The sequence below is a fragment of the Nilaparvata lugens genome, chromosome 9, assembly GCF_014356525.2.
Source record: "Nilaparvata lugens isolate BPH chromosome 9, ASM1435652v1, whole genome shotgun sequence".
NCBI lineage: Eukaryota > Metazoa > Arthropoda > Insecta > Hemiptera > Delphacidae > Nilaparvata > Nilaparvata lugens.
In genome coordinates this window covers 42,815,153-42,823,427 of record NC_052512.1, presented here as the reverse complement: position 1 = coordinate 42,823,427, position 8,275 = coordinate 42,815,153, and the positions used below count along the sequence as shown (strand labels likewise).

General features: G+C 35.8%; 1 protein-coding gene across 1 annotated transcript in view; it reads right to left on the bottom strand.

Moving 5' to 3' along the window:
• The window catches only part of LOC111059596 (hemicentin-1), a 434,222-nt gene that overhangs the window by 68,651 nt on the left and 357,296 nt on the right, over nt 1–8,275 (bottom strand). The gene's annotated exons all lie outside the window — the stretch shown is intronic.

The window sequence follows — 8,275 nt, the reverse complement described above, 5'->3', positions numbered from 1 at the left end:
TGAATGTTTGAATGTTTGAATGTTTGAAAGTTTGAAAGTTTGAATGTTTGAATGTTTGAATGTTTAAATATTTAAATGTTCAAATGTTCAAATGTTTATATGTTGTGCATTTACGGCGAAACGCGATAATAGATTTTCATGAAATTTGAAAGGTATGTTCCTTTTAAAATTGCGCGTCGACGTATATACAAGGTTTTTGGAAATTTTACATTTCAAGGATAATAAAAAAGGAGAACTGAGCCTCCTTCATACGCCAATATTAGAGTAAAAATCAGACTATATAATTATTCATCATAAATCAGCTGACAAGTGATTACACAGATGTGTGGAGAAGCCAGTCTATTGCTGTATCTCCATAAGGTCTATAGTTTCAATCAGGTACTTGTGGATGAGAATACTGCGTGAGGTCTACTGTTCACAGAACTACTGGTATATAGTGATATCAGCGTATGGAGAAATTCCTTTTCTTTTCATAAAATCCTTAAAAAATGCTCAATTTCAAAAAACCTTGTGTATACATCGACGCGCAATTGAAAAAGGAATATTCCTGTCAAATCTCATCGAATTCTATCAACGCGTTTGGCCGTAATCGCGTTACATACAGACAGACAACAGCAAATCGAATTGCCGAGTTGAAACATAGACCTCACTACGTTCGGTCAATAATCATGTCACTCTACGATATCTATAGCCTTAAACTTGTGTTATATAACACAATATTTCGTACAAAAAAACTATTCGAAAGCATAACTATAGCCCTTGTTATTACTATCTAAACATGGCTTTCAATGTGGATCTCTCTGTAAAGCGAGCGGAACAAGTTTTAACAAGCTGACTCTGATAACAAAACCCTTTTCTGCACAGGGAGTGGTAGAATGTACGCAGAATTGAATTGGAAAAGTTTTTAATTGAGTTTTTCTGCATAATAAATATTGAGGACAGGGTTGATTCCTACACGTATAAACATTCAACAAGTAAGATTTAGTAAAAACTAGTAGTTCCATGAACAGAAGACCTCGCGCAGTTTTAAATCATAGCCTCCTCTTATACTGTCCATCAGAGTAAACTAGTAGCTCTGTGAACAGTAGACCTCACGCAGTATTCTCATCCACAAGTACCTGATGTCAACTGTTTTAAATGTTAACAAACTCAGTTCACGTTTGAATTTGTATTCCATATGATATAATTCATCCAGTTCCGTGATGATCTTTCTATGTGATGAAAAGTAATTTTTTAGTATAATTTTTCCAGCATTATTTAGTTCATTTGTTTATTTTTATTCACCTATTAAATTAGTTTTTCGTATGTGAGAATATTGATACTGATGGGCACGAATAATAATACTATGGCTGCAAAACAAAATATTGAAACCAAAGACCTTAAAGCTGCGATTAGACCAAATTTATCAAAATAATGTTAATAACTCAATCCTTGTAGATTATATTAGATTGAACATAACTTATCATACACATGATGAACATATGTGTTTGTCAACTTTCGTTCAATCTAATAGAATCTATAAGGATTGAGTTATAATCATTTTGTTAATAGCTTTGGTGTAAACCCAGCTTGAAGATGCATACCTGTCTTTGATTGAAACTGTAGACCTTATACAAATACAGTAATAGACTGGCTTCTCCACACATCTGTGTAATCTTTTGTCAGCTGATTTATGATGAATAATTCCATAGTCTGATTTTTACTCTAATATTGGCGTATGAAGGAGGCTCCTTTTCCTTTTCCTTGAAATGCAAAATTTCCAAAAACCTTGTATATAAGTCGACGCGCAATTTAAAAAATAACATACCTGTAAATTTTATGAAAATCTATTACCGCGTTTCACCGTAAATGCGCAACATATAAACATATAAACATTTAAACATTAAAGAGAAATGCCAACCGTCGACTTGAATCTTAGAACCCACTTCGTTCGGTCAAATATTGAGGACAGGGTTGAATCCTACACGTATAAACATTCAACAAGTGAGATTTAGTAAAAACTAGTAGTTCTATGAACAGAAGATCTCGCGCAGTTATAAATCATAGCCTTCTCTTATACTGTCCATCAGAGTAAATTCTGTCCTGTCCTGTCGTGTCGGCGAGATATCGGTGTATAAACGACTAATGCCTGTTTGGGTTGTTGTATCGACAATTCTAATAATTTGATGTAAACAGTTATGCTACTATCATCAAAAGCTTACCGAGTTGAAAGCAGAGAAAAGTCGGGAGAAAATACTATGCTACTTCAAGTTAGCAATTGCATGCCTCACTGCATGCAATTATATTCGACACAACAGCTGTTTTCTCACAGTTACATTGAGATATTGTATTGCATGCATCATGGCATGAAATTCATAATCCACTCGACAGCTGGTTTATAACTAGTAGTTCTGTGAACAGTAGACCTCGAGCAGTTATTTACCACAGCCTCCTCTTATACTGTCCATCAGAGTAAATCCTGTCTGTCGTGTCGGCGAGATATCGGTGTGAAAACGGCTAATGGCTGTTGGGGTTGGTGTATCAAAAATGCTAACATCAAAAGCTAATCTCCTTCAAGACATACTGGCAACAGGACAGCCCGAGTTCAAAGCAGAGAAGGTCGAGCGACAATACTAATTTCACTTTCCTTATCCTATTACCATAGAATGGTAGGGAAAGTAATGCTTTCAGAAAAAATTAAGTTACCCAAATTTGTAAATTTCTGTATGTTTCAAGGTCCCCTGAGTCCAAAAAAGTAGTTTTCGGGTATTGGTCTGTATGTGTCTGTCTGTGTGTGTGTGTGTGTGTGTGGTGTGTTGTGTGTGTGTGTGTGTTGTGTGTGTGTGTGTGTGTGTGTGTGGTGTGTGTGTGTGTGGTGTGTGTGTGTGTGTGTGTGTGTGTGTGTGTGGGTGTGTGTGTCACACAGTGTGTATTGGAGTGGCCGTAGTCGAGTGGATCAGGTGCTGGCTTTATGATTCAGAGGCCCGGGTTCAAATCCCGGCCCGGGCAAGATATTTATCTCGGGCCACTCCCGTGTTTCGGATGGCCACGTTAAGCCGTCGGTCCCGGCTGCCTAAAAAGCAGTCGTTAGGTCATGTCAGAGGCCCTGAAATTGATCAGGTGCGACCTGAAAACTCCGACACCAGACCTGAGCCAGCCAGGTCACTCGATATTATTATTATACTTGAAATTTGGAACTTAAGGTCCTTAGAATATAAGGATCCAACACGAACTATTTAGATCAAATGCAATTCGAGAGTTGGCGGCTAAAATGGCGAAAATGTTGTCAAAAACAGGGGTTTCGCGATATTCTCGAAAACGGCTCCAATGATTTTGATCAAATATATACCTAAAATAGTCATTGATAAGCTCCATCAACTGCCACTAGTCCAATATCTGTAAAAATTTCAGGAGCTCCGCCCCATCTATGCAAAGTTTGATTTTAGGTTCCCGATTATCAGGCTTCAGATACAAATATCGGGGCACCGAGCATCACTCGTTATTTTTATTTATTGATAAACAGAACACAATTCTCTAAAATGATCGTGTTCATATTCCACAGCTGGCTATACGTCATCTTATGAATTTCGGGGATGCGATATTTTGATTTTTCACATACTCACTCACTCACTCACTTTTTTACCATCCACAGCTGTTTCAGCCAAGGATGAATTAACCTTTTAATGTCATTCAGCGAGTATTCACAAGGATGAGACCTAGTGCAATCGAATCTTCATATCATAAACCTACTATATTCCAAATTTCGTGAAAATCGTTAGAGCCGTTTCCGAGATCCGTTAAACATAAATAACCAGATATATAAATACAGAAATTGCTCGCTTATATAATAGTATTTAGTCAAAAAATTTCAAGTGGAAAAGATTGACATGAAAAACTCTACAATTAATATCCAGTAACATTTTCACCTAAAATTGAAAATAAGCTTGAAATTCGAGAAAATGTGATTATTCAATTGCAAACTGTTGGCAACTGTTGATTCTATTAAATCATTCACTATGAAGAGATAGCAGACCTCGTGTGTCTCCAGCGTTATTGTCCTGTCATCAGCTGGCTCGAATCTTTGAATAGTAGCATAGAGAAACAATAGCGTAAGCAGATATTCCATGGTATAGGGCGTTTATGTCGCAACTTTTACTGTTATCTCAAGCTGATAGTCCACGTAGTTCTTTCCTGTGCAGCTGTGTGACGCTGGTAGTCTCCCAAATTGTGCCGTTCATACACTATCACCCCAAAAAAACAGTGATAATTGACAATAGTCGACAGTAATCGGCTTGAGATAACAGTAAAAGTTGCGACATAAATTCCCTATACCATGGGAAATCTACTTACGCTATTGTTTCTCTATGATAGTGGACTTAAGATGCGCGTGAACACTAGCATCAGGTGATCAATTTTCATAACGGCAAGGAAAGTTGTGTGAGTGCGCCATACCAGATTTTTTTCTTTCTTCTTCTTCTTCTTCTCCTCCTACCCCTCCTCCACCTCCTCCTTCTCATCCTCCGGTTACACCCCTACGATTTCATAGAGGTTATCACACTATCCCAGAAAAGGGATTTAATATAGGAGAGTGTTGTCAAATCCCAATAATTTTCCAAAAAGCGAGTGAAAACAGGGTTGCCAAATCACAGTTATTCTCAACATAAAATCCAACCTAATTGCGATCATAACCAGTGCTCGAAATACGATAATAATTGGACGAGATTTTAGTGGCGTGATTCCTCTCGTACAAAAGTGTGTCATTAAATCCGTCCTCTGTGACTCTGTGATTTTAGCGTGTGTTAATAACACCAATCATACTCGATAATTGCCATCACAGAGCAGAGTCGGCCTAATCACTGCAATTATTTTGTACTGAAATAATGGTGATCAGAGATTGTGGAAACTGAAGGTGTGAGAGAGAAAGAACAATGAAAAGAGAGTGATGGGGAAAATATATAAAAAGAGTTTCTTTACTGGAGGAAGGGTTGATAATATTTTGCAGTTACCAGAGATTAGATTCAGTTACCAGTCAAACAGTATCTAGTGACCATAGAGTATACTTCACAAGAGGAGAGAGATTGTCAATATTTCACAGTTTCAAGAAATCAGTAAATGGTACAACAGTAACTATAATAAAGTCCACGTTATAATGGCAGTGTTTGTTTAGCAATGGTATTACTATCCTTGTTGACCGAGCGAAGTGAGGTCTAAGATTCAAGTCGACGGTTTAGCATTTCTCTTAATGTTTAAATGTTTGAATGTTTAAATGTTTAGATGTTTATTATGTTTATATGTTGCGCATTTACGGCGAAACGCGGTAATAGATTTTCATAAAATTTGACAGATATATTCCTTTTTCAATTGCGCGTCTACGTATATACAAGGTTTTTGAAAATTTTGCATCTCTGAGATAATATAAAAGGAAAAAGGAGCCTCCTTCATACGCCAAATTAGAGTAAAAATCAGACTATAGAATTATTCATCATAAATCAGCTGACAAGTGATTACACAGATGTGTGGAGAAGCCAGTGTATTGCTGTATTTCCATAAAGTCTATAGTTTCAATCAGGTACTTGTGGATGAGAATACTGCGTGAGGTCTACTGTTCACAGAACTACTAGTCTGTCATTCAACAAAGTGGATAGCGCTATCTCTCTCTCGCTTTGATCTGTTACCAGATCGGCTTTTAACAATGTAGAATTGATAATTGATTAACAGAAAATTCCATCCTAATTATGAAATTATTGAGAAATATCATTTATTGCTTGATTATTTTGAACGAGAATGAACAATTGATATTACATCAATAAACCTGTATCAGCTAACGTCTATAGAAGGCATTGACTAGGCAGTGAGTGATATTGCTATCCTTGTCTATCATTCAACAAAGCGAGGAAGAGGAGAGATCGACAATATTTCACAGTTTCTAGAAATCAGTAACCGGTACAACAGTAACTATCGTAAGGTCCACGTTATAATGACAGTGTTTGATTAGCAATAGTATTGCTATCCTTGTCTATCATTCAACAAAGGGAATAGCGCTATCTCTCTCTCGCTTTGCTCTGTTGCCAGATCGGCTTTCAACAATGTAGAATTGATAATTGATCAACAAAATATTTCATTTTGATTATAAAAATTCATTATGAGATAATTGAAATATAATTATTGAAAGAATTAAATAATTTTTTGACATTACATATGTTTATCTCAATTTCATCTTAATGTTTCATCTGAGAATTCATTATGAACTTATTGAAAAATATAATTTATTGCTTGATTATTCTAAACGAGAATGAACAGTTAATATCACAATATCGGAGCACCGAGCTTTGCTCGTTATTCATTCAATGACTCTTAATAAACCGAACACAATTCTTTAAAATGATCGAGGAAGTACTAACAGGCACAGCCCAAAACTGTTTCTTCCCCGAATTTCGATTTATAGTACACTATAAATAGTCCAGAAAGTAGGTTATGTTCCATACACTTGAATTCAGGTTCAATTCTCTGTTCAAACATTTGAAAACAAAAAGTCTATAATTTAGATTATATACAAATCAAATTGAATAACAAAATAACACTCACTAATCACTTGAAATTATCAAATAATGATCAACTTTGAAAGTTATGATATACTATAGTTTGGGAGGATTATCATGCCATGTCAACAAATCAGATGATGTTGATCAAATCGTTGAAATTGTCTAACTAGATAAAATTTCTCGCTGATAGATTATGGATTACACATTTGGAAATAAATCTGTCTCTCTCCCACACAGGCACACGAATCTTCTGTTATCGAGGAAATTATCATCTGTTTTCCAAGGATGAATTATCCTTTTAATGTCGTTCAGCGAGTTTCTCCAGGGATGAGACCTAGTGCAATTGAATCTTCATATCATGAACCTACTATGTTCCAAATTCCGTAAAAATCGTTAGAGCCGTTTTCGAGATCCGTAAAACATGAATAATCAGATATGAAATTAACCAGATATTTCCTCATTACTTCTCTTCTCTTCTTTGCCTGCCTATTACATGGGAAACCATAGTTGGCTAGGTATCTTCCTCTCTTTTTTTCTCTTCTCCAACACACCCAACCACAAAGCCCATGGTTTTTCCATATTTGTAACATTTTATTGTGTTTTAATTGTTTCGTAATTCTTTGTAATTTTGTTTTGTCTTGTTTTGTGTGTTTTTAATAAATTGCATTGAATTGAAAAATAGCCAGATATATAAATACAGAAACTGCTCGCTTAATATAATAGGATTAATTAACCGGTTTCAGCTACCGTCTATAGAAGGCATCGATAAGACTGAGGATCGGCAACGTTGTTCTCCTATCTTTCTCTACTGCCATTATAACCTTACTATGGTAAGCACAGAATCTCAATCGATGTGAGGTCCACGTTATAATGACATTTGAAAAGATAGGATAACAATGTTGTCGATTCTCTTCTAGTCTCCTTTACCAGAGGAAATATTGACAACATATCTCAGTTTTCAGACATTAGATTCAGTGACACATCTAGTGAGCTTAGTACCGGCTGCACAACAGCCGGTTAAAATTTAACCGTGATTAATTCCACGAGAACCAATCAGAGAAGCCGTCTTTTCAAAAACGCCTTCTCTGATTGGTTCTCGTGAAATTGATCACGGTTAAAATTTAACCGGCTGTTGTGCAACCGGGCCTTAGAATTGTAACTGATATCCCATAGTCTTTCTGGTACATACTTCTTCGAAATTTACAAAATACAATAATTATTTTACCCTGTAAAATGATTAAAATAATAAAACAAGAATAAAAATTGTACCGAGAATTGTTTTATTATTTCACTAGTAGTTCTGTAAACAGTAGACCTCGCGCTCAGTAAGTTACATTGACCTGTTTTTATATTTTCTCCAGAATTAATAAATAATTTATCAATATTTATAATGTCTAAAAAAAAACCTAAATGAACATAGAGCTTTCTATCCTATCGTACCGTGACGTGTCGTCCCGGAATGTGAGTGTGAGCGCCGTTATCAGGTCTGGCTGCAACTGTCTACAACGTTGATGGAAACATACATTTTCAAGATGTTCGATGTTTTTGAACGGGTAGTATTATAGTCCACTAGACAGCTGATTTATGATGAATAATTCTATAGTCTGATTTTTACTCTAATATTGGCGTATGAAGGAGGCTCCTTTTTCCTCTTATATTATCCTTGAAATGCAAAATTTCCAAAAACCTTGTATATAAGTCGATGCGCAATTAAAAAAGGAACATACCTGTCAAATTTTATGAAAATCTATTAC